The following is a 27731-nucleotide window of genomic DNA, read 5'->3' on the forward strand; positions in this document are numbered from 1 at the left end:
GCAGGAAAAGGTAGCTTCTGCAACTGGATGGAGTATCACACACACAGAGTATCACAGTATCACCAAGGTTGGAAGAGACCTCACAGGTCATCAAGTCCAACCCTTTACCACAGAGCTCAAGGCCAGACCATGGCACCAAGTGCCACGTCCAATCCTGCCTTGAACAGCTCCAGGGACGGCGACTCCACCTCCCCAGGCAGCCCATTCCAGTGTCCAATGACTCTCTCAGTGAAGAACTTTCTCCTCACCTCCAGCCTAAATTTGCCCTGGCATAGCCTGAGGCTGTGTCCTCTCGTTCTGGTGCTGGCCACCTGAGAGAAGAGAGCAACCTCCTCCTGGCTACAACCTCCCCTCAGGTAGTTGTAGAAACTGAGAAAGTAAAGTAATTGCAGGCTGTGTCTCAAGGACAATGCTCCTGTTATTCTAACTCAGGACATTTAATTTGTGATTCACTGTAATCCTCAAGCCTTTACAAGCATGCTGCTGCCTGATTAATTCTCCCCTTCACCACAGAAAATCTTTGCATCTCTCATGGGCATAGACACTTTGAACTGTTCCTGATGGAATTTCACTTAAATATTTTGGATTTCTCAGTGCCATGAAGGTAATTTCAAATTCAGATCCTGCCCTCCCAGGACTTGCAACTTATCCTAATTGTGTCATGCACAGGTTGGGTTTGTTTGCTTGTTGTTCAGTTGTCATTAGAAACTACTAAATGGGGCCAAATATGAGACAAACTGCTGAATGACCTAGTTGAAATATCATCCCTGACAGTGATCCAGTGCTAGCTGTTGCTGTGGAGCTGTTTTTCAACAAGTCATGCATCTACCCCATTGTAGTTACAGATGTACCATGCTCTTCAGCCTGTCATGTACATCAGAAATCAAGCACTATTGCATTTGCTGCTGCTGCTTTATTCACTACACATGCAACTGTGACAAAGAAGGAAATTAAAATGATTTGATACAAATTGTTCTTGACAAGCCTATGTTTTTCTTTCTTTCCCCTCCCCATCATCATAACAGCTGGCTACTTGCAAATTGATTGTTTAATGATTTGTTCCTGAAACTTTTAGGGACCTAAGTTAGACTGACAGGTCTGTAATTTCCTGGGTCCTCCTTTTCTCTTCTTTGATGCACTGTGTTTGCCCTTCTCTTGTCTTCAGGGACCTCCTCTCTCCTCTGCGAGCTCTTAAAGATAATCACTAATGGCTCACTGATCGCTTCAAACAGCGCCTAAAGTACTCTGGGGTGAATTCCTTCAGGCCCTGATGACTAGGGATGGACTACATCCATCTTATCTGAATATTCTTTAATCCATTCCTCTCCCCTTCCAGTTTCTACTTCTGCCTCCTTGTAAAAATGAAGTTTAAGCAACCAGTTGTGTCCCCTGGTGACTGATATGCTTCATAATGCAAAGCAATTAAACCTTCTTCAACGTATCATTTAAATACATACCAAGGTTTGTTGTTCTCTACGTTACAATTCTATAGTGCCAAAGCTCACCAACTGCTGTTCACTGTCTGCTAAACTGAGACATCACTCTTAAGGACAGTTCCATAGAATTGTTTATGCTGGAAAAGACATTTAAAGGTTATTGAGTTGAACCACTAACGCAACAGTACCAAGTGCACTGCTGGACTGTGTCCCTAAGCACCGTGTCTACAGGTCCTTTAATAACCTCCAGATTCAACCACTTCCCTTGCAAGTCTGTTTTGGTACTTGATCTGTTCCTACCTGTCCATTTTCAGATGCTTCCATGGTGTCTAACATTGATAACCCTTGTGTCTTGGCTGCCACATGGCTCTCCATGACTAATTTCTGCTAAGATGGCAGGCTCACGTCATTGTCCCTATACCTAAAGTCACAGTGTTTGGCCAGGAAGAGAGAGGACAGGCAGTCCTCCATATAGTGTGTCTTGCTGGCCTGTTGAGCCCTAGGAAAAGTAGGGTGTGAGTCACAAGACCACAGGATGTTAGGGGTTGGAAGGGACCCAAGGAGATCACCAAGTCCAGCCCCCCTGCCAGAGCAGGACCACACCATCTAGCACGGATCACAGAGGAACACATCCAGACAGGCCTTGAAAGTCTCCAGAGAAGGAGACTCTACAACCTCTCTGGGGAGCCAGTTCCAGGGCTCTGTGATCCTCACAGTAAAGAAGTTCCCCCTTGTGTTGAGGTAGAACCTCTTGTGCTGCAACTTACACCTATTGCTCCTTGTCCTATCCCTGGGAGCAAGTAAGCAGAGCCTGTCCCCCACTCCTGACCTCAGCTCTCAGATGTTTATAAACATTTATTAAATCCTTGGTAAGTCTTCTCTCCTCCAGAATAAAAAGCCCCAGGTCCCTCAGCCTCTCTTCAGAAGCCATGCCCTCCAGTCCCCTCATCATCTTCCTAGCCCTCTGCTGGACCCTCTCCAGCAGATCCCTGTCCCTCTTCAACTGGGGACCCCAAAACTGAATGCAGTATTCAAGATGAGGTCTCACCTGGACAGAATAGAGGGGGAGGAGAACCTCCCTTGATCTGCTGCGCACACTCTTCCTAATACACCTCAAGGTCCCTTCCAACAGTGACATAAAAGCAGGGCACACCCTGCAACCTCATACCTGGGTGGCAGCACATTCCCACAAGAGCACCACCTGGGAAGCTGCATCAGCCCTGGTGGGTGCAGAGCTTAAGGAGGCCATAGCTTTCTGCTGAGTGGATACCATAGCTGAGGGCAAAGTAGAAAGCAGAAAGGTAACTATGACATTGTGTTTTTCACTCAGAACTTCAACATTCACTGACATGCCTGTGCTGCTCACAACAATGACAATCACAGAATCCATCGGGTTGGGAAAGACCTTTGAGATCATTGAGCTCAACCTATCACACATTTCTCCCTAAGCTGCTCTGAAAGCATAACCAGTACCTTCCTGAGAATACACCTGCAGTAGTGTCTGTAAGGCAAGCACTTCATGCAGTGAGCAGCTGTGGTATTCTCAGTTTGGGAAACTGCTAGGGCTGTTGTCCAGATGTGCTCTAAATTACAACATGCTAAAGCATTGTGTCTTTTGTTTCTGTGTTTGCTTTTAAATCAAACTCAAGGTGGGTTTTCCATGTAAGTACTAAGAGGAGCTCTGTAGCCTGGAGAGGAGGCTCAGGAGTGGCCTCATTGCTGTCTACAACTACCTGAAGGGAGGCTGTAGCCAGGTCGGGGGGTTGGTCTCTTCTCCCAGACAACCAGCAATGGAAGAAGGGGACACAGTCTCAAGTTGTGCTGGGGTAGGTGTAGGCTGGATGTTAGGAGGAAGTTGTTGGCAGAGAGAGTGATTGGCATTGGAATGGGCTGCCCAGGGAGGTGGTGGAGTCACCATCCCTGGAGGTGTTGAAGCAAAGCCTGGCTGAGGCACTTAGTGCTATGATCTAGTTGATTGGACAGGGCTGGGTGATCTTTGAGTTCTCTTCCAACCTGGTTGATTCTATGATATGCTTCCTTTGCTGTATCATCCACCTGATGCTGCAGTATCAGGTAGGAAGATAACTTGGGTTTCCATCTAGCTGCACAGAACAATCTTTACTGCAGTCTTTATCCAACTCTTTTTTCCCCTCATCTTTTTCTTCAGTAGTTCACTGTGATTACAGAGCTGACTGACAGTTCTTGCATGCCAAAGCTCTCCCTAAAGCAGGGTGTTTTCATTATCATTATTCTGCCAGAATAAAAGATATTTTATATCAGCAACCACTTTGCAGAGGTCTGTAGGTTTCAGCACCACCCCAATCCTAACAAGTCAAAATGATTGCAAGACATCAGCTTCTAAATGAAGAGCACTTGGCTCAAGTGTATTCAATGAAAAGCTAGGAAGAAGCAGGAAAAACCTGGAGAAGCAATAAGGAATGCAGATGCTCTCCTGTCCTCCGTTGTCTCCTCCTCATGCCCATCTTGCAGCACATGTTTCTAGCTGACCTAGCTAAGCCTGGCTGAGCAGCTACTGCTGTTCAAGCAGCTACTGCTCTTTGTGGCTCCCAACTTCTCATGAGAACTGCTCACTACTCTCACATGAGAACCACATCCAGAGTGGTTCCAATATGTGGTGGACCATCTGCAGGCATCCTCTTTACCTGATGCTGGATACAGAGAGTAGGTATAGGTACAAGTTAGGAGAGCGTACAAGGTTGCTCCCTTCCTTGCCTTCTCTGTGTCTAGAGGAATAGTTAAAATCTGTCCCCAAGCTCTTCTACTTCATAGTTTCATGTGTGTAGTTGTCTTGGTTCCAATTAAAATTTCCCAGAGGCTCAAATATATTTGATAGAACCAATAACAATTTATAGGATGCCTTTCCCTCTTCCCTCACTTCTTTCCCAAAGGAAAATGAATTAGATGGAGAGGGAGGAAAGGTAAAGCAGACCCAAATAAACAATCTCACTGCAATTTGGAAGTTAAAAGAAGAAAAGTTTAACGATAAATGGTATATGAGGTATCATATCATAGTATCATCAGGGTTGGAAGAGACCTCATAGATCATCAAGTCCAACCCTTTACCACAGAGCTCAAGGCCAGACCATGGCACCAAGTGCCACGTCCAACCCTGCCTTGAACAGCTCCAGGGACAGCGACTCCACCACCTCCCCGGGCAGCCCATTCCAGTGTCCAATGACTCTCTCAGTGAAGAACTTTCTCCTCACCTCCAGCCTAAATCTCCCCTGGCGCAGCCTGAGGCTGTGTCCTCTCGTTCTGGTGCTGGCCACCTGAGAGAAGAGAGCAACCTCCTCCTGGCCACAACCTCCCCTCAGGTAGTTGTAGACAGCAATAAGGTCTGCCCTGAGCCTCCTCTTCTCCAGGCTAAACAATCCCAGCTCCCTCAGCCTCTCCTCATAGGGCTTGAGGTGTAGGGAAGGGAAAAACAAGATACAAACCATGTAAATACACAACCAGATTTGATGGCAGTGGGTTTTGTCTGCCTCGTAGCGATGAGGGCCACGTGGTGAGACAGTAAGCAGCAGGAAACAGGAATGGTGATGCAGGCAGGCAGAGCAGGAAGGAAGAGAGAGGGAGAACAGAAAGTCCACCTGCTTTTATGGGTCTTTAGACAGGAAAGGGAAGTGGACTAACCACCATCTGGTAGTGTTCAGATTCACCCTTCAGGAGGGGTCAAGACCACCTGGGGGTCAGGTTCAAGATCACTCCCCCCAGGAGGGTTAACCTTGTACAGTAGTTTAGGCTTTAAACTCCAAGTCCAGCTGTGCCAAAGTCTGAATTTCAGTGTATCACTAACAGAAATTGCTACACGTTTCTGAAACACAGCAGCCCAAAAAAGTCTAGGATAAAGCTCATGATATCTCAGAGTAAGTGTTCACCTTTGAAGGGACTTCTCTCTGGAAACACACATTTGGAGGTCATGGGTAAAACAAAAACTGAATCTCTTTTTCCAAAAACCTTTTCCTCTGCAGAAAGAATGACACTACCATTTGAAGTGAGAACTGGTTTGGGGATTGTCTATTTTCTTCATCCAAAAGTATAATGACCCAGAACTGACCCTTTTGCAGCAATGTATTGATTTTGATTAAACTCTTACCGGCAGCATTGCATGAGGCACTGTTCAAGAAAAAGCCTGGATGAGGCACTTAGTGCCATGGGCAATGTGCCCAGGTGGCCAAGAGAGCCAATGGCATCCTGGCCTGCATCAGGAACAGTGTGGCCAGTAGGACAAGGGAGGTTATTATTCCCCTGTTCTCAGCACTGGTCAGGCCACACCTTGAGTCCTGTGCCCAGTTCTGGGCTCCTCAATTCAAGAGAGATGTTGGGGTGCTGGAAGGTGTCCAGAGAAGGGCAACGAAGCTGGTGAGAGGCCTGGAACACAAATCCTATGAGGAGAGGCTGAGGGAGCTGGGGGTGTTTAGCCTGGAGAAGAGGAGGCTCAGGGGTGACCTCATTGCTGTCTACAACTACCTGAAGGGACATTGTAGCCAGGTGGGGGTTGGTCTCTTCTCCCAGGCAACCAGCAACAGAACAAGGGGACACAGTGTCAAGTTGTGCCAGGGGAGGTCTAGGCTGGATGTTAGGAGAAAGTTCTTGCCAGAGAGAGTGATTGGCATTGGAATGGGCTGCCCAGGGAGGTGGTGGAGTCACCGTCCCTGAAGGTCTTCAAGAAAAGCCTGGCTGAGGCACTTAGTGCCATGGTCTGGTTGACTGGCTAGGGCTGGGTGCTAGGTTGGACTGGATGATCTTGGAGGTCTCTTCCAACCTGGTTGATTCTATGATATAGTTGACTGGATAGGGCTGGGTGCTAGGTTGGGCTGGATCTTGGAGGTCTCTTCCAACCTGGTTGATTCTGTGATTCTAATTTCATGGAATTCAAGGAGAGAGGCACACCACAGAACTGGCAGTTGCCACTTGGAAGGACATTTACCCAGCACACAAGAAATTCCTATCTGCACTTATACTGCTCACATCCTTGATGAATACAACGACCACCAGACCTATCTTCTGAGAGAAGAGTCTCAAAACCAGCACAACAGACTCACTGATGCTTACATCAAAATAGGCTGGAAGTTTTCCTATGAAAAACTTGACATTTGAGCATTATTTGAAAAAAGAAAAGTTAACTACCAGGTACAACTTTTTTTTTCCATAGCTCCCCAGGCTTGCTTTTTTCATTTCCTTCTTGGTCTGGAAACAGCACTGTTGGGTTGCTCAGCTGGGACATTTGGCTGACATCTGCTCTCTGCTGCTTGCATGGAACAATTACTATGTTCCTCTGTGTTTTCTGAATTTGGAAAAATCATATAAAAGGAGTCCTTTTTAATCTCATGACTCTTCTGTTCCTCATCTGATATGCAGGCTGCTTAAATCTTCCTTTTCTCTGAGAATTACTGCCTCTTTTTTCAACCCATCCTTATTTTTTCTGTCTTCCCCCCCCCCCCCCCCCCCCGAAGAAATTTTACAATGAAGGACCCTCATCAATCTAGAGATGTTCAATTTTCTTAGATTGAAGAATCTGTCCAACCTACACTTAGGTTGTTATCTCTGGATTTTTGCATTTTTATAATCTATTAGAGGATGACTACATTTTCCTGCCTAATTTTACACTCCTACTTATAATTTTATCTTCTATTATGAAACCCCCTTCATAACTCCTTAAGTGAGAAGCTGACAAACAGTATGCTCTCCCAAAGTTCAATAACTCATTGGGGCAGATTCAGCAGAAAGCTTTGGCTTGTGAATTTTCCAGTCCTCAAAGCATTGGAGGAGCCAAGACTATAAATCAGTGTAAGAACCACTTGATAACAACCTATCAAACTGACAGGTTGGCCTTAACCAAACACTGAGTCAGTTTAGAAGCATTTGTGATTTCCCCCCCCACCTTGTCTAGAATTACACTAAATCTTTGAACTGAAATGTTCTCAACATTTGATTTTATTACTTGTTGCAGCTACACTGTGTGCAGCAGTGGGAATGTGGTCAAAGCTCACACAGATCAGTGTGATCAAAAGCAATGCCACATGGACTTCAGGCCATTCAATGTGAATTATACCAGAGAGCTTTACTGCTTATTCTGACTCTTATTATATAGTCTTGAACATAGAGCAGGCATCTACACATAGAATCAACCAGGTTGGAAGAGACCTCCAAGATCATCCAGTCCAACCTAGCACCCAGCCCTAACCAATCAACCAGACCATGGCACTAAGTGCCTCATCTAGTCTTTTCTTGAAGACCCCCAAGGACGGTGCCTCCACCACCTCCCTGGGCAGCCCATTCCAATGGGAAATCACTCTCTCTGTGAAGAACTTCTTCCTAACATCCAGCCTAGACCTACCCTGGCACAACTTGAGACTGTGTCCCCTTCTTCTATTGCTGGTTGCCTGGGAGAAGAGGCCACCCCCCACCTGGCTACAATACCCCTTCAGGTAGTTGTAGACAGTAATAAGATCACCCCTGAGCCTCCTCTTCTCCAGGCTAAACAGGGCCAGCTCCCTCAACCTCTCCTCATAGGATTTGTGCTCCAGGCCCCTCACCAGCTTTGTTGCCCTTCTCTAGGCATGTTCCAGCACCTCAACATCTTTCTTGAATTGAGGGGCCCAGAACTGGACACAGGACTCAAGGTGTGGTCTGACCAGTGCTGAGTACATGAGCATAATTAGGCAAGGACAACCCTCTACAAACACCACACCTTGTTTTTCTCCTTAACAAGGTGTCCACTTATCTATTCTTTCTCAGATAAGGTAGCCAGCAGCTGTGGGAATCAAGGCCAGCAGTCGCTTGTTATCGCATTGTACTCCCACAATTACTAACAAATCTCATCAGAACTAAGAACTTCTCACTGCTTTTTAATATCTTTAGAGATCACTGATACCTCTGAATAAGTAGAGTTTCTTGTGGAGTTGTGATCCCCCACTAAAGGCTCCCGAGACAAGCCCCTTCTCTGCAGGAGTTTGCTCTTCAGCAAGAGAGAGTAAAACTTGACTGTCCTCATTGTCTCAGGTAAACGGTGCTGCTTTAGTGATGTTTAATGCTGTGCTTCCAGTTTTTAGGAACAATAAGTTTTCCAGTAGAATAAATTCCCTGCTACTCCTTGAGAGATTCAGAGCTTCCTGCTGAGCTGCTCAAAAATTGTATTAAAAAATAAAAAGGGAGTTGGGGAGGATTCACTCTTGTCTTGAGTGGGAGGAAGAACATACAGCCCTTGGATGTAAGAGCTGTCTATGGCATCTGACTATTTGTTTTCACTGCACAAAAGGGAAAAACCAAAACAAATCCCCCCAAAAAGAGTAGAAGAAAGTTAGCTACATCAATTCATGCATTGATTGCTGGTTTAAGTTGGCTTAATCTTGGTTTGCCCCCTGAGACTGCAGCATCAGCAGGAGTAGTTAGTCATGAGCACACTGTGCAGCGAGTAAGTGCATGGCTCCATGGGAGGGGCATGACTGTTTTCTGGTCTCTCAGCTGCACATGGAGCAAATCTGACTGCCTCTAATCACAATCTGACACACAGAGGACACGTAACTCCTTCCTACATCACGTGAACTACTAAAGCCTTCACTATATGGTTCCCCAAAATGAAAGGGGCCTGTAGATGTTGGCTGTGTGATCTTGGCAATTAATATTATCCAAAACACAGTTCTAGCAGATCATTGCTTATTGGGTTAAGAAAAATCAACAACAACCAAACCCTAGCTCTAATAAGCTCCTGATTACAACCCCCTTATTATAATACCACAGTATATTAAAGCTCCAGTCACATTCAGCTTCCTCTTGTGCCAGAAGCCCTATAATGGAAGGATAGTTCCCTTTTTCAAGCAGCAGTGCACAAAAACTAATAAAAAGGGGACAGTTTAAGAAGTTGTTGAGAGGAAAGGAACAATTCCTGGTCAAGTCAGAAAAAAACCCCAAAACATTAAAGCAGGCCAGAAAGTCAGAGTTAGTTTGTACATTGCTGTTTTCAGCTAAAACAATAGCACTGAACAACCTCTCCTCATTTAAAAGTTATGCCCTCCCCCCACAGAAATGAGTTTGTTCCTGTTTGTAAAGCATACTGCAGTTAGCAACTGACACCAAAAAAAACCTCCACCTGTCAGAATGTAGCATCTCAAACTAATCATCAGTGATTGCATTGGTACTCAAGTGTCATAGTTTGAGGGGTCCCAGGTTCCCTGAAGAAAACTACAGAGACCCCAACCCATCCCAGGGGATGGATTTGGGCATCCCAGGATGTTGTAATATTGTTGTTCTGTTTTCTGGTATCACAGCTTATAAGCCAGTGCTGGGTTGATCCTGCTCTCTCTTTCTTTCCCTTCTCATCTCTCTCTAGGAAGAGCATGTGTTCTTTCTTAGCTCATGGTGTGTGGGGGAGATGGCAGGGAATTTTGAGATGTATCATGTGGCCATCTGAGGCCTTGCAGACCTAAGATGGCTGAGGGGGCGGGGGGAGAGAGTGGCACAGTTGTGGCCCATAGAATCAGCCAGGTTGGAAGAGACCTCCAAGATCATCCAGTCCAACCTAGCACCCAGCCCTAGCCAGTCAACTAGACCATGGCACTAAGTGCCTCAGCCAGTCTCTTCTTGAAGACCTCAAGGGACAGTGCCTCCACCACCTCCCTGGGCAGCCCATTCCAATGCCAATCACTCTCTCTGGCAAGAACTTTCTCCTAACATCCAGCCTAGACCTCCCCTGGCACAACTTGACACTGTGGCCCCTTGTTCTATTGCTGGTTGCCTGGGAGAAGAGGCCACCCCCCACCTGGCTACAATGTCCCTTCAGGTAGTTGTAGGGCTGGGTGCTAGGTTGGCCTGGATGGTCTCGGAGGTCTCTTCCTATCTGGTTCATTCTATGATTCTATGGTGCATTGCCTATAGCAGCCTGTTTGAATAGAGAGTTGGGAATGGTCAGAGGGTTGCTTCTTGTGCCCCTCCACTAATTCCTCCTCCTTCCTGCATGACTGAGCAGAGCTAAGGGACTGCCACAGCAAAATGGGGAGGGGGGGCTGTGGTGTAGGCATAGCACCCATACCTCAGCATCATATTATCATCCAAATTGAAAGGAAAATAAACCAGAGTAGCACAGCACATCTTCATCTTCACCACTGGTAGTGACAGCTTTACTCAATTTCAGTTGGCTATTAAGTAAGCAGAATGAATTAAGCAGCATAAGGAAGAAAGAACCGTGCCAGGACTCCAATAAAGTGGTGGGTACTGGAGTGCCTCCAGGAGTCACTGCACATCTCCCTTTCTTCATTATGCCCCCAAGGTTCCCCACTGCTGCCAACAGATAGCATCTTTGGGCATCTCCAGCCTACCAGGGAACTAGATACTGCTGCCACAGCTACCACCAGGTTTCAGAAGCATCTGTCAGTCCAGCTTGCCTCCACAGGGTGGTTATGCATGCATGCCTGCCTACCTGTCTTTATTCGCTTCAAAGCATCTAATAGAAGCCTTGAAATTGTTATTAACTCCCAGCACGTCCTTCTCACACCTTCATCTGAGAACAGCACTTCTGCTTGGTCAGCACTCCTGGTCCCTCCTGTGCTTTACCAGCTGTGACAGACGTGGTGTGATGTATGATTTTTTTGGAAGGCCAAAGGCAATTTCTCCTTTGTTTGTACCAGAGGAAAGTAGCAGGCTCAGAAACACTTCATTCCATGTTTGCACTTCTCAAAAAGTTGGGGTTGGCACAGATCAATGCTGAACTCACTCAAAATACAGTATTTAGTTTCTCTGCTACAAACATGAAGTTTTCTGTTTGTGCTAACCCCACGACAAATCACAGAACTTTAGAGGCTGGAAGGAACCTCCGGAGATTGAGTCTAATCTCCCTGCCAAGGCAGGATCCCCTAGGGCAGCTTGCACAGGAATGCATCCAGGCATGTTTGGAAAACCTCCAGAAAAGGAGACTCCACAACCTCTCTGGACAGCCTGTTTCAGTGCTCTGTCACCCTCCCTGTAAAGAAGTTTCTCCTCGTGCTGAGGTGAAACCTTCTGTGATCCAGTTTGTAGCTGTTGATCCTTGTCCTTTATAGGTTGGATGTTAGGAGGAAGTTCTTGACAGAGAGAGTTATTTGCCCTTGGAATGGGCTGCCCAGGGAGGTGCTGGAATCACTGTCCCTGGAGGTGTTCAAGAAAAGCCTGGATGAGGCACTTAGTGCCATGGTCTGGTTGACTGGATAGGGCTGGGTGCTAGGTTGGACTGGATGACCTTGGAGGTCTTTTCCAACCTGGTTGATTCTGTGATTCCTATTGCTGTGCACCACCAAACAGAGATTGGCCCCCTCCACTTGGCACCTACCCCTCAGAAATTTATACATATCTCCTGATGATCAGATCTCCTCTCAGCCTTCTCTTCTCCAGACTAAACATATGAGAGATTTGTGTTTTCCTTTGTACACACTGATCAGATGTCCTCACAACCTTCTCTTCTCCAGACTAAACATATGAAAGAATTCCTTTGTGTGTTCCTTTCTGGAAAATCAGAACTTTACCTTACCAGCTTCTTTCACAGGACTTCAGCCTTGAAGGTCATCTCAGCTATAGGCTTCACTTACAGAGATATTGGATATTGCTGGCTGCAATAAGAAGGGGCTTCTCATCAATGCCTAGGAGCTCCTTACGGGCAGAGATCAACTCTCAGCCCCTAATTCCACGTTTAGCACATCGTGCAAGCCATGAGGATATTTACAAATGCAAATTTCCAAACTTGTCATTAGGGCTGGAATTAGGACAGCTCTTACACAATCTGTAACTTAACTGCATGTTACCTCTGCCATTAAGCTGTCACGCTGGGGCTGTAATTTGCAGTAATTCCATCTAACCGCACGTTCGAGGCAAATGGTTAATGGGGTCCCCCATAAATCCTGACAGCAGAGTGGTAGGCAGGCTATGGATGCAGGCTCTGCTAACTGTCGAGCACAAAACTTCTCTTTACAACACTAATAAATAACTATTTCCCCAGGAGAGGGGCTGAAAACAAACAATGGAAAAGGTCTGTGGTGAGCTAGAAGAGCACGCACCAAGCTAAGCAAGTTTTGGCACAAGGCAGTTGCTCCTTGTGGCTGTGGTATCTTGCCTGACGCAAGGCAATGTCAACCCATGCTAGAATATAGTTTTTTTCCAGGTGATGGACAAGTTTATCCTGCAAGGAATGGGAAACACTTCTGAACAAACTCTGAAGAACATGTAAACAACCTTTGATTGTGGATCATTACAAAACTGCCCTCATCTCAGACTCTGGGGTTGTTTTTTTTCCCCCTTCTCCAACTGCTACTTGCCTCCTCCTACCTGAAACGCCCCCACCCCTCAGCAACTCCTTCTTGAAGCTCCTTGCAACATCTCAAGAAATTCAAATGCCTGCTCTTAGAAGAAAATAGTTTCTAATTAAACATACTGTGTGGGTGTGAATGAAGCTGGGCCCACTCCCTGCCTCACTGATGTCAACAGAAAAATGTTTTTCTTTTCTACTGTGAGCATCAGCAGAGGCAGGGGCGAAGAGGATTTGCTCCTGGGCATGGTTTGGGAGGAACAGAGTTTTGTTGGTATTGACATTGGTTCTGGGCCCCCCAGCAGTTTAGGAGGGACATTGAGATACTTGAGCGTGTCCAGAGAAGGGCAACGAGGCTGGGGAGAGGCCTTGAGCACAGCCCTACGAGGAGAGGCTGAGGGAGCTGGGATTGGTTAGCCTGGAGAAGAGGAGGCTCAGGGGTGACCTTATTGCTATCTACAACTACCTGAGGGGTGGTTGTGGCCAGGAGGAGGTTGCTCTCTTCTCTCAGGTGGCCAGCACCAGAACGAGAGGACACAGCCTCAAGCTGTGCCAGGGGAAATTTAGGCTGGAGGTGAGGAGAAAGTTCTTCCCTGAGAGAGTCATTGGACACTGGAATGGGCTGCCCGGGGAGGTGGTGGAGTCGCCGTCCCTGGGGCTGTTCAAGGCAGGATTGGACGTGGCACTTGGTGCCATGGTCTAGCCTTGAGCTCTGTGGTAAAGGGTTGGACTTGATGATCTGTGAGGTCTCTTCTAACCTTGGTGATACTGTGATATCTAGCATGGCTTTTCTTTAAGTCTGGTGAAAGAGCCTAAAGCTTTCTAAATTTCAGACTTACAGGGCAGGCTTGACTCGGGGGGCGGGGGCGGGGGCATACACTAAAAGGATAGCACAGCTGTGAGGGAGGCCAGAGCATGCTCAGTGGACAACAGTTAAGCTTTCACATGGCTTGCTCATGTGAAAACAAGCTGTGTGCCAGAAAAAGTCCAAAGAAGAGCCATGAGGATGACCAGAGGGGCTGGAGCTCCTTTCCTATGAAGGCAGAAAAACAGTTGGGTCTGTTCAGTCTGGAGAGAAGGCTCTGAGACCTTATTGTGGCCTTCCAGTATCTGAAGGGGGCCTACAGTAAAGCTGGGGAGGGAATTTTTAGGATGTTGGGTGGTGATAGGACTAGGAGGAATGGGACAAACCTAAAAGCAGGTAGATTCAGATTGGATGTTAGGAAGTTCTTCACCGTGAGGGTGGTGAGACCCTGGAACAGGTTGTCCAGAGAGGTGGTGGAAGCCTCACCCCTCAAAGTTTTTAAGGCCAGGCTGGATGGGGCTCTGAGCAGCCTGATCTAGTGTAAGGTGTCTCTGCTCATAGTAGGGGGGTTGGAACTGGATGATCCTTGGAGTCCCTTCCAGCCCTGACAATTCTGATACTTATGGGTCCAAACTGGATGTGAGCATCAAAGCAGAGAATCTTAAAAACCTTTCTCTACTCTGCATTGGAAGATGGTTTTGTGGGGGTTTAATTCAATTTAAATATTCAGGGAAGGCTGCAAAGTGTTTTCATGGCAAAATAGGTTATTTTGCAGAATTAAAATCTGCCTAAACCATTTCAGATATATTCCTTTGTTGACCTGAGGACTGAGTCCAAAAGATAATCCTACATTTCCTGACTTTCCTCTTTTAATTTCTACTCCTTCCACAGAAACATCAATAAAAGACAGCCTTGTAAGTTCAGCCAAATGCACAAATCTTGCCAACATCACATCTTAACACAGAAATGGGATGACACAGCACATTTCCCTTTCATCTAGGTGGAAAGGCCCTCAGGCCAGAGTAACTAGCTAGTGTCCATCCTCCTGGTGATCTACTTGCCACCTTCCCAGTTGCCCCCCACATCTTTCACACCACTGAGAGCTCTCTGCACCACTCAAGCGGCACAACAGCATTCTGACCACTGCAGCTGTAGGCAGTGTTTGGTAGCAGCTCTTCAGAAAATACCTGTTCAGAAAACTGGAGCAGGAAGTTTTGCCTGATATTGCCAGGGAACTGCATTGTTTGTTTGCTCGAGATAACTTTGCTTCACAGCAGCACAGTGGATTCTAGTAGTGTTCTGTCTGCATTCCAGATAAGCCTCCTGCGCTTGGTGCAAGAAAAGCTGAGTGTGCTGGTGGATTATAGCACCTCCTATTCCATTTAAATTCTTGGTATGAACACTCTAGTTATTTTTGCAACAGGAGCTGGCAAAGTTAGAGCCTGTGTGAAATAGGAAGAAATGAGAAATTTATTGTATTTCAGTAACACAAAATTGCATTTCCCTTGTAGAGCTACTCAGACTCAAGGAAAAAATGTAGCCAAATAAGGTCCATCCAGCCCTATATGCTCATCAAAGTTGATACCTCTGCACCTAGCCATATATACTCCAGAGTTTAGCTTGTCTGGAGATGAGATGCAGTGATCTGGTTTGGGGTTTGTTTTGATTTTGTTTTTCCATTTTGATGAGGCTAGCACTTCTCAAAGTTCACCTATGAATAATGTTGGCAGGGAGATGTGCATTTAGCTGATTCAGAAGGCACATTTGTGTCAAAATCCATCTCTCCTGATTTGCACTGAAGCGTTTCAATATGCTGTGGCACTTCACAAGACTGAAATAAATGCATTTCATAGCTCTGGTGTCCCCCAGCTCCCACCTTCCATATAACTACATTTCCATCATAGAATGGTTTAGGCTGGAAGGGACCTCAAGGATCATCCAGTTCCAAACACCACCATAGGCAGGGACACCTCCCACTAGAGCAGCTTGCTCAAGGCCTCATCCAATCTGGCCTTGAACACCTCCAGGGAGGAAGCAGCCACAACCTCCCTGAGCAACCTGTGCCAGTGTCTCACCACCTTCACTGTAAATTCTTTCCTAACATCTAGTTTGAATCTCCCCTCTGCCAGTTTAAACCCATTACCCCTTGTCCTGTCATTACAAGACCTTGTATATAGTCCCTCCCCAGCCTTCTTGTACTTGAGGCAATGGAAGGCTACTACAAGGGCTCCTCAAAGCCTTCTCTCTTCCATGCTGAAGACTCCCAACTCTCATACCCTGTCCTCATAGCAGAGGTGCTCCAGCCCTTTGAGTATCTTTGTGGCCTTCTCTGGACTGACTCCCACAGTTTGATGTCCTTCTTGTGTTGGGGGCTCCAGAACTGCATGCAGTACTCCAGATGGGGTCTGATGAGAGCAGAGTAAAGGGGGAGAATCACTTCTCTTGCCCTGCTGGCCACACTTCTCTTGCTGCAGCCCAGGACACAGTTGGCTGTCTGGGCTGCATGTGCATTGCCAGCTCATGTTGAGCTTTTCATCTCCCCAGACCCCCAGGTCCTTTTCCTTGGGACTGCTCTATAGCATCACTGTCAGAGATAGCCAGGGATGCTTTTGTTCTTCTTAACACAAAATCTGGGGAAGAGCAGCATCTCCCCTTGACAGCAACAGTTTCAGAGCCTTTCAGGTGCTGAGCTTCACAGCAAAAGGGAGTGGTGCCAAGACTCTGTTTTCTTGCAATAGGTATGCCTTATTTTACATCCTCTTGAACATAAACATGTCACATTAGTTGCTCTGTTTTAAGACTCATCTTGGGTTTTGGAAAAAAAAATGGTTTATCTCATCTGCAATGGACATCATAGCTACATTTTAATTATCACAGGATATACTTAGGCCCTTCAAAAAAAAAATCCTGCAAATGAGAGACTAATCACCTTCAGGAATACCACTGAAATTGTGGCTCCAGCTGTTTTAACTTCCTACACATCCCCTTGGAAGAGTGATTAAAGCCCAAGCCTGACTGATTTAGATGCAAGGCTTAAAGGTGTTCCCTCCCCCAGCTGTCATCCTAGCAAACATAATTTTTCTTGCAGGAAAGGCAGCAGACTTGCTGCAGGACCATCTCTCAAGCAGCCTGTCTCAGAGTCCTCATGTGACACAAATGGCTAATTAGTGGTTTTGCAACCGGTTGGTGGTGACTGAAATCACAGAATCTCAGAATTTACCAGGTTGGAGAAGAATTCTGAGATCAAGCCCAATCTATCACCTAACACCTTCTAACTAAACCATGGTGGTAAGTGCCTCATCCAGGCTCATTTTAAACACCTCCAGGGACGGCGACTCCACCACCTCCCTGGCAGTCCATTCCAATACCAATCACTCTTTCTGTGAAGAGCTTCCTCCTAACACCCAGCCTAAACCTGCCCTGACACAGCTTGAAACTGTGTCTTCTTATTCTGTCACTGGTTGCCTGGGAGAAGAGACTAACCATCACCTGGCTACAGACTCCCTTCAGGCAATTGTAAAGAGCAACAAAGTCTGCCCTGAGCCTCCTCTTCTCCAAGCTGAACACCCCCAGCTCCCTCAACAGCTCCTCATAGGGCTGTGCTCCAGCCCTCTCACCAGCCTTGTTGCCCTTCTCTGGACACATTCAAGCACCTCAACATCTTCCTCAAATTGAGAGGCCCAGAACTGGACGCAGTAATGCATAGATGGGTTTTCTTCTCCTACCCCTGGGAAAGATAGCTGTAGGAAGACTGCCACAGGTTCTAGTAAAACCTTAGGTGGAAATAACCAGCCCTAAGGTAGATGCTCTCATTAACTAAGCAGGGAAACCTTTATAGCCCTTGTGTAACATGAAGGGACCTCTGAAAATGGGGACTACTGGGGACAACAGCATCCTTTGCCCTTCAGGTTCTCACCATCTATCAACACGGCTGTCAGTGCACTGGATCAAGTTTCCTCTACTATGTGGCATTTCATATTGACCTCTTCAACTCACAGTACACAATGTTCATCAAATTAACACTTCTTATTAGAGGAAGTGAAGGATACAGGTGGTATGAGATATATTTTTTTACTAGAAGAATGCTACTTTTTTCATATGCCTAAGCCTTACATACAGCATGGAAATGCTGTAATGATACATGACAAAGGGACAAAGCTATTGATAGCAAAGGACAAAAGTTTATGTTCACTGAACAAATTCCTCAGATTACTTATAACTGAAACAGTTCCATCTGGTGTAAAGAGTTTTCCAACACTCTGTTTCTGCATCATGCCAGCAAAGATTCCCTGTGCCCCTAGAATAAAAGATGGACCTCTACAGATGCCATGCAGGAAAGCATGATGATGAGTATAATGGAACAAACAGGCAAGAGAAAAAGAAGAGAGGCATTTCCCAGCACTTTCTCTTTTACATTTAAACTAAACTTGAATTTTCCTTACATAAGTGTGGAACAAAATCATGTTTTATTTTGGATTTGTGACCTTGGCTGAACTTTGCCCTTGAGCTGCGTTCAGTCAGTGTAGTACTGTGGTAGTTTGAGTCTAATTAGAATATTTTAACGAGAGAAAATAGATTATAGGCTGTGAAAAGGAAACAATAGTGATGTCTGCTTCACTCATAGGCTTGCTGAGATGCATGAAAACAAGAACACAAAACATAGATAAGTCACAGCGAGTGTGTCTCTGTCAGAGTCTGGGCTGCTTCTGTGTAATTAGCCCCTCTGCTTCTAATCCCTCCTTGCTGACCCTCCAAACTCACTTTGCACGCAAGGCAAACTCTGGGATAAGGTAGACGGGTGGAAAGAAGGTGGAAGGGTGGTTGGGAGCCCCTCCTGGGGACTCTGATTTCTGGGAAGGTTATTGTGTATCTGTATTACTTTTAACTTGTATATTTCTGTCTATAGCTATATATATTGTAAATATTTGCTTGTATATTGTGCTAAGCTGTAAATAGAAACCTTCATTGCTTAACTTCCAGACAGCTGAGTCTAGTCTGGGTGATTCCCATAAAGGGGTGTGGGGGGGAGCAGGTAACTCCCAAACCATCACAAGGACACAACAAGTACCAGAAATCCCATGCATAAACCTGGGAATCTGAGGCTGAAATACCCAATTAATCTTACCAGCTTAATCATTTCAAATAATTACTAGAGTTATTAAATTCTTATTCAGCTTAAACTTCAAGAGAATGCCTACTGGCTTTGCACACTAAACACCAGTGTTTAGGGCCACATGCACTGCACAGAAAACCAGCCCCCAACCCACTCTGTACATCTGAGCTGATCCCAACCTGAGACTGCTGTGGAGGCAGGGAATGAATGTCGCCAAGTCAGGAATACCTAGAAAAATAGAATGATTCTATTTTCCCAAAACTATAGACAGAAACTAATTTAGTTTTAATTAGCAGATTCAGCTAGAGTGAGAAGATCTTACAAGAATACCACAGGTAAATTTGACCCTGTTGGTATCCTTGTTGGAGTTGGAAAAGGCTAAGCTACTAAATATAGCATTCCCCACTATTAATCAGGCTGAGCCAAAAGTTTACTCACAGGTGAGTCAGGCTGGCTGAGAAAGGGCAGTCCAGATGCTTGTCCTCTCACTCTCTTTCAAAAGACCTTCGAGGCTCCTTAAGGCCTATCAAGCTGCATAAAGGGAGTACTTATGGTGGGAAGCAGGGAGGGTCCTGTCCCTCAGGTGTTGGAGAATTTCTTGCTAACAGGACAAGAAATGTTAAACATGAGCAACCCATGTCCTTGAGTCCATCTTGGGAGTTAAGATATCAGGTGCTGGGTAGCACCCCCCACATGCAGCTGCAGGGGGTGGAGTGCCAGCTGCATGTGGGCAGAGTTAGCCAGCCCCAGAGGCTGACCCTCAGATTGTTCATAGAATCAACCAGGTTGGAAGAGACCTCCAAGATCATCCAGTCCAACCTAGCACCCAGCCCTAGCCAGTCAACCAGACCATGGCACTAAGTGCCTCATCCAGGCTTTTCTTGAAGTGCCCCAGTGACGGCGACTCCACCACCTCCCCGGGCAGCCCATTCCAGTGTCCAATGACTCTCTCAGGGAAGAACTTTCTCCTCACCTCAAGCCTAAATTTCCCCTGGCATAGCTTGAGGCTGTGTCCTCTTGTTCTGGTGCTGGCCACCTGAGAGAAGAGAGCAACCTCCTCCTGCCCACAACCACCCTTCAGGTAGTTGTAGACAGCAATAAGGTCTCCCCTGAGCCTCCTCTTCTCCAGGCTATGTAAGGTGACCTTCACCACCCTGAATAGCTGCCCTGTACAGAACTGATGTCTCACATATTGCCCTTTGCTTAAACCACCTCGGACTGAAGTTATTAATGGGGTTTCCACTGAAATTCTGGAGAGGAGTGACATTGAACTCTGGCAGAGAGTTGCTTTCTTTCAGCATTAGTCCTTCTCAGTTGGTAGCTTCCTGCTCTCTTCTTTTTGCTTCTCTGTATGGGAAAAACAGCCCAGAGAGCTTACACAGAAGTTTAGCTGTTGAGTAAAATTTCACAGCTTGCTACAGGTTTCACAGAATGACTCAAAGAGCCTATTAATTTGCTTTTCAGATTTTCTAGGTTTAAAAAGGAAATGTCTAGCAAGTTCTACAGTCCTTCTACAGAGTTCTGATGCTTGTCTTCCTCTCCAAGGCAAGTTTTTCTGCTTCTATCCTTGGTTAGAAACCCACCACCTCCTCCAGCTTAATTTAGGTTTTACTTCTGACAGAGAAGCTTGAGAAGCACCACAGCTTCTTCAAGGGGATGTAGGCTGGTCAGCATGAACAGTGGTACAGTGTTGGAGAGATTCTTGCTAGCAGAAGAGAGGACACAAAATGATAAACATGAGCAACCCATGCTGGGAGCATCCTTGAATCCATCTTGGGAGTTAAGATACCAGGCACTGGGTAGTTCCCCCCACATGCAGCTACAGGGGGTGGAGTGCCAGATGCATGTGGGCAGAGTTAGCCAGTCGCGGAGGCTGACCCTCAGATTGTTATGGTATATTGACCTATCCATGCCTTACATGTAACCCTGTACCCTCTATATGTAACCAATCTTGGTGGAGCACACCTCTTGCAAGAATGTATACAAGTCTCTGCATCACTGAAATAAAGGAGACTACGACCATCTAACCATATTGGTGAACAGAGTCATTTTACCCAGGTGCTCCACTGGCTATCAGTACAGAATGAAACTTTCAGTTCCCAAGTAGAGCATAGGATGAGTTCCAGGTAGTATAGCACACAGATGTGCTCCCTCCCTTGCACAGACCCCTTAGATCTTGGAACTTCCTTTGTTCAAGCTCAGAGCCAGCATGGCATTGCTTTAGCTTAGGCTCCCCTTTCAAAACTAGGCTAAGTAAACACAAAAGGTTCATCCAGTTTTGGAATTAACTTGATGTACTTGGAGAAGGCAGGAGCTAGGAATTCAGCCTGCACATCCAAAAAAGACCAGTTAAATATAAAATCGATCAATAATGGTTTGTTGCCATCTCTTGACAAAGATGATCTGGTACATGCAGCTTCCATTTGCAATTCATTCCTATTGTAGCTGGACTTGAAGGAACTGACAGAGCAAGGATATTAATATATCTTGGGGCTGAGAGAGAGCAGTTTTTCAAGTGAGACAGAAGCAATGAGTGTTTTGAACACCTCATACTTCACTGAAATCCAATTTTCTATCGCAGGTTTCACATTGAAGCAAAAATATACTTGGAAGTCAGAACCTGGGATGTTAAGTGGCATCCATAAACTGCACAGGAAATAAATGTTTGCTGTGCCTTTGATATTTGCAAATGTAGCCTTCGGTCTGCAGCGGGAGCAAGCATTAGCTGTTGGTGCAAGACTTTGTGCTCAGAGGGCTCTGCAGAGAACTCAAATTGCAGCTTGCAGTTCCCCGTGAAGGCTGAAGGAAAAGGCTGTGAATTCCCACGCTGAAGCAGCTCGGTAATAATGCATACCTCCAAACATTTTGAGAGGCTAGGGCACCTCTGCTGAGAAAACAGCTCATGAAGGCAGGCTCAACCTTTAGCTCTAGTCAGCAAAATTTGGCATTTAACCCTTGGAGAATCCTGTGCCATATCTGCTTGCAAGCTCCAGCTGACCCTGACAGAGACAGGCATCAGTGGAAGCCAAGGGGTGGGTGGAAAGAAACCACACTGATGCATTACAGACTTGAACTGTTTAGGATGAAACAGCAGACTGAAATCTTTTGACTGAAATTGTCTCAGCAAAGAACATGGTGATAATAACAGCCCTCTTAAAAGCATAAAGGCATATCCCAGCACTCAGGCTGGTGAGACCTCTGAATTCTTTGCAGTTTAACAACTGCAAATCAATCAACCATAGGGGTACTTCCTAAGGGGTATGAGATGAACATGCCAGCCTTGCAATGCAGCAAACCTACAGCTATTTATTATCTCCTGGCAAGCTACTGTCACCTTTGCTTCTCAAATCTGGCACCCTGAAAACATTAGTGGAAGGACTCCCATTGCTGTCCCATTGAGGGCATTTCTTTGAGGCAGAGGTCTCTGCTTGTTGGACTGAGATATTTCATTAGATGCAGCTAAGCCCTCGGATTGTGTCCAAGAGAAGTAACACACATTTTACCTCCTGCCCAACTCACCAGTATAAACAAATTAGAGATACACTTTAAGCATGTCATAAAACACTCCTGGCTTAAATTTATGCAGTCTTAATAGCACTGCATTTAGAATAAACTCCCAAGTGAGATAAACACAGTTAGAAAATAAGACTTCTGCTCTCCTGGAAACAAAATATATTCTTTTGTCAGTACTAAATAATGAGAACATTAGCAGGAAACATCAGGAAATATTTAATAGGACATAAGCAGGGGATTTAGTAGAAAGAATACCTAAGGGCAACATTTGTCTGAGAGAGAGAAGAACCTGAGAGAAGCCATGCCATGCCAGAAGCCAGTGGTTGTCACTTCTGCCTCCTCACCCTGGGAGCAGGAACCACATAAGAGCACAAAAGCCTGTTTCTGAAATAGGGTCAGTGACCTGAATGCAGGAGCTGCTGAAGCATGAAGCTTTGTTTTATTAATCAGTTTTCATGCATTTAGTTAAGGATTAGCATAGGCTGCCAGCTTTATCAGCATTAATTTAGAGTACCTTGAGGTATTGAGGACAGAGCTGTCTGCTGTTGCTCATATAACATCACTGCATTGCATCACTCCCCCCAACTCCCCTCCTGCTAAGGATTAAGAAACCATTAGGCCATAATGAACACTCCAGATACGTACTGCTCCTTACAGCTTTGCAGGGAAAGGCAAACGCACCAGAACCAGCACTTGCAGGTTACTTGGCAGCCAGAAAACAGCTGGGGCTGTGGTTGCAGGGCCAAGCAACAAGCTCTGTGCATGTATGCTACTGTAGCCATGTCCAACCCAAAGCAAAACTGAGCATTCACAAGACAGCACAAGTTCCTAACAGCACAGAGGCCCTCAAAGCTTAGTGTTGGAAGTGCTCTTTAAACTACAAGGTTAAAAAATAACTGAATTAAAACAAGAGATGTGTCTTTCAGGCTGTGCTACACAGAGCCATCATCTGCCAGTGCAGCTCACTCCCCCACACCTCACCTACCTTTTGGCTGTTAAGCAGCTCTTGCCAAAGCAGGTCTTGGAAGTCCAAAGGGGGCTCACTCTCCTTCTGTCCCACTGGTACTTTCAGTGAGATTTGTTTATGCCACAGAAAAGTTTTCTCTGCTGCAGCAATCTGCATAAACCCCAGGAACAGAAAACACCGTAGGACAGTTTGCCTACTGCCTGAAATAGTCAGATGCAGCTGACAACATAGCAATTAACACCTCCCTAGTCGAGTAATTAATCATTTGCTACTTCAGAAGGACACCTGGGCACTGATCTGCTAGAAGAGCTTCATCTGAATCCAATTTGGCCTGTATCAACAACGACTACCCTCATTTGCAACCACCTCCTCTTGGCTAAATCCAAGCAGCAGGTCAGATGTGAGCAAAGAGTCTGCAGGAACCTTCTGGCACTGTTCTAGCAGCTCATATATCTGTGTAGTGTAACTACCTAGTCTCAATCTACTGCACCTGTCTCCCCTTGGGCTTGTTGCATCTGCCAGAAATATTGTCAGGTGTCTTCAAGAAGCAGCAGAAAGGATAATTTGGACTCTGGGGGTAACTGAGCACCCTGAAAGAGCAACTGTACATTTGTTTTTGTCTATAGTAAGCTCAGTGTTTCCCTCAGGATGCCATTGTGAGATAAAAACAGTAAATTTAAAGGTAGGTGCACCACTAGTGCAGTAATGATGACACTACCACAAAATCATAGAATCATAGAATCAGCTATGATAGAAGAGACCTCCAAGGTCATCCACTCCAACCTAGCACCCAGCTCTGTCCAATCAACTAGACTGTGGCTTTCCTCTGGACCTTTTCCATCAGGTCTATGTCTCTCTTGTGTTGAAAGGCCCAGATCTGAGCACAACACATGAAGCTATTGAACCAATATTCAATTGGAGATATTTCCTCATGCTGGTGTATCTTCTTGGCTGGTCATGCCCAGGCCCAGCATATCTGGGCTGCCTGTTTCTCAGAACTTCCCGTGATAGGGTGTCTTGTGTTTGTGCCACTTTTAAATGTTGGCATGTCTCAGTCAAAGAAAAGGCTTCTGGACTCATGATTGTGACTTTGTACTGATCTCAGAAGTGAAGGCAGGCATTTACTGATTTACTGTTTAAGACAAAAGCTCCCTTGACATAACTATTCATGATCTACGGCAAGAATACATTATGCAGTCTTGGTTAGACTGATCCCTAACAGGACAAGGTTGCTACTGACAGGAATGAACCTGTAGGTACTTAATGTGTTTATCAGTGTTTTCTACAGGCAGATGGGATTGTACACATCTGCCTCCATCCGTGTTTGAACAACAGGAGATGCTTTGCAGAGAGACACTACAGTTCTTCAGGAGCCCAGGAGCAACTGTTGCAGAAGTATACACAGCACTGAAGCACAAGAATCATAGAATCAACCAGGTTGGAAGAGACCTCCAAGATCATCCAGTCCAACCTAGCACCCAGCCCTATCCAGTCAACTAGACCATGGCACTGAGTGCCTCATCCAGGCTTTTCTTGAAGACCCCCAGGGACGGTGCCTCCACCACCTCCCTGGGCAGCCCATTCCAATGCCAATCACTCTCTCTGTGAAGAACTTCTTCCTAATATTCAGCCTATACCTACCCTGGTACAACTTGAGACTGTGTCCCCTTGTTCTATTGCTACCTGCAAACCCTCAGAGACCAGAGAAACCACTCATGGTTCTGAAAAAACAGCTGGCCACAAAATCAGGTACTTTAGAGGTCTGGGACCCAAGTTAGTGCAGCTTCTGCTTTGCAGCTGGCTCAGCTTCGCTCTGCCTGGCTCAGGACATGGGCAGACAGGCAGTGGCCCGTGTGCCTGCACCTGTATCACCATGCCCTGGGAGGGGCACTGTTGACTTAGAGCAGCGACAGTGCCCGGTGCTCGGCAGCAAGCAAAGCCTTCTCAGGGATAAACTTCCCATTAATTGTTTCTTTGTATTCCTATCTGGGGAAACTGCCATGAAACCCAGCAAGAGAGTAAGACAATTGCTCTCATGCCACCTTGCATGACTCACCAGAGAGACAGGAGCGCAGCGGTACGGAGAAGATAATCACTCTTCTGTGAGTATGTGCCTGGGTTTAGTTTGTTTAAGTGTCTACTCCTTGCCTACTGTATTCAATCTTATTTTTATCAGGGTCTTAAAACTTGTGCAGCATGGAGAACTATGTACCTCCATGGGAGGTTTCATAATACAATAAAGTACAACCATAAATGGCAGAAGCACAAGTTGCTCCCTAGCATTTACATAGAGTGCTCTTCTCTTGCCTCATTGATTTTGCAAGCATTTGGGTTTGCTAGAAATCAGTGTTCTTTATAATAAATCAGCAAAGCAAGCCAGCTGCAATGCAAACATTCCAAAGTCACTCTTCCACATTGCATGTTGCCACAGGCACAAAACTGGTTGCTTGAAGGAGGAAGAATTGAGGCTGATGAGGCTGTGCTGTTTCACTGACAAACATCTCACTGGACACATATCAAGGAGAGTTCTGGGCAGGGATGAAAAAAAAAAACAACTACAAAAGAGGGGCTGCAGCAATGGCACAGGGATGCTGTGGGCAGGAGCATCACTGCACTCAGTCTGAGGTGCATGCCAACCCGTGGCTCCAGGTATTGAATAGTTGTGTTCAGTATCCTGTCTCTGGTACACTTTCTTCTTTCCCTTCTTAGAATCATAGAATCAACCAGGTTGGAAGAGACCTCCAAGGTCATCCAGTCCAACCTAGCACCCAGCCCTACCCAGTCAACTAGACCATGACACTAAATGCCTCATTCAGTCTTTTCTTGAACACCTCCAGGGACGGTGACTCCACCACCTCCCTGGGCAGCCCATTCCTCCTCTCCACTCTTGTTCAAATGGTTCAAATCTGAGGAAAGAAAAAGGCCAGGCTGTTTTGCTTTATAGGGCATATTCCTATGGGATGCTGCTCCTTAAAGAGCACAGCTGCATTGCTGCGAGGCAAACAAGCCCGCCCACAAGGGTTTGAGCTTGTTCTCTATGGGTGGTCAGATTATATTCACCAGGAAACACCCCAAAATTGCCCTTAACCTCACAGATAAATCACTAACAGGCATGTAGTACTTCCACACTCTCCACTTGCTTGTTTGCATAAACACCAGGATTATATTTTCCCCTCTCTTTCATATGCATTTTTAACCAGCTGCATGTCATTCCTGTTTTAGAAAACATCCCTTAGAAAAGAAGAGGCTGCAAAGAGGCTTCACTTTTTAGTGCAAGACAAAGATATTTTCAGGGGTGACACACATGCCTCTCTTCTTGGTCTAGCAATTAGGACATTTCAAGTCTTTGCAGATTTTTTTTTGTATTTCCTTTGCTAAAGCAGGTCACTAGAATCAGTACCTAGTGACAAAGTCCTTCCAGCCCACTGTGCACTATTACTCTGCTCTCATCAGACCCCATTTGGAGTACTGTGTACAGTTTTGGAGCCCCCAACACAAGAGGGACATGGAACTGTTGGAGTGAGTCCAGAGGAGGGCCATGAAGATGCTCAGAGGGATGGAGCACCTCTGCTACGAGGACAGGGTATGAGAGTTGGGGCTCTTCAGTCTGGAGAAGAAAAGGATTAGAGGAGACCTTATAGTGGCCTTCTAGTATCTGAAGGGGGCCTACAGGAAGGCTGGGGAGGGACTACTGACAAGGATGAGGGGTAATGGGTTTAAACTGGCAGAGGGGAGATTCAAACTAGATGTTAGGAAAGAATTTACAGTGAAGGTGGTGAGATACTGGCACAGGTTGCTCAGGGAGGTTGTGGCTGCTTCCTCCCTGGAGGTGTTCAAGGCCAGATTGGATGTGGCCTTGAGCAACCTGTTCTAGTGGGAGGTGTCCCTGCCTATGGGGGGGGATAGGAGCGGGATGATCCTTGAGGTCCCTTCCAGCCTAAACCATTCTATGGTTCTATGAAGAGTAATGTGTCGGGGTTTGGGCAGAACTGAATAGTCTGAGAAGATAAGGAGAGTAAGCAGGATTAACTGAACTGATAAGGAGGCACAGCTGCAGATGGGTGGCCTTGGGAGGCTGGCAGAGAAGTTGAGGGAGTTCTGAGCTGTTTGAGAAGGTAGGCTGCTCAGCCCTGGGAACAAGCAATGTTATGGCTAAGCTCTTGCAAAGGGGGGTTAGTTGATCAGGTCTGCCTCTGTGTGTGTGGACAGCCCATCTCTGCTTTGTAAGCCTGTCAAAAGTACACACCCCTCTGCCAAACTCCACTATATAGGTTCACGCTGAGTTTCAATAAATGGATCACGTTGGTGTAAGCCCAGTGTCTCTCTCTCTCCCTCTCCCACATGGCCTAGAAGAGAGGCCAGCTCAACAGTAATGAATGCTAGGGAAGGACCTAAAGGTAATAAGAAAGAACATACCTCTCAGTAATCCTATCTGTTCAGCATCCTCCTGTGGGGACTGCCACTCACGTGCCTGTGTTTGCTTCCAGTGGGAACTCAACACAACATCCCTTCTGAGCAAGAAGAGCAGATTTTGGAAAGAAAAGATGTTCAGTCTTATTGAACACAGACTCCTGAGGGTTTTTTCCCTCTCTTCTTACAAACAG

The 27731-nt window shown here is 46.1% G+C and overlaps 1 long non-coding RNA gene across 3 annotated transcripts in view; it reads right to left on the reverse strand.

Annotated features, from left to right (window-relative positions):
• Positions 1-23320, reverse strand: part of LOC135178412 (uncharacterized) — a 50867-nt gene extending 27547 nt beyond the window's left edge. For all 3 annotated transcript variants that reach the window (XR_010303510.1, XR_010303509.1, XR_010303508.1), the window contains exons 1-2: positions 23146-23320; positions 19086-19248 (exon numbers count right to left, since the gene is read on the reverse strand). This is a non-coding gene — a long non-coding RNA (uncharacterized LOC135178412). The remainder of the gene's footprint in view (positions 1-19085; positions 19249-23145) is intronic.
• Between the last annotated feature and the right edge of the window lie 4411 nt (positions 23321-27731).

Source organism: Pogoniulus pusillus, chromosome 9 (assembly GCF_015220805.1).
Source record: "Pogoniulus pusillus isolate bPogPus1 chromosome 9, bPogPus1.pri, whole genome shotgun sequence".
In the NCBI taxonomy this organism is placed as follows: domain Eukaryota; kingdom Metazoa; phylum Chordata; class Aves; order Piciformes; family Lybiidae; genus Pogoniulus; species Pogoniulus pusillus.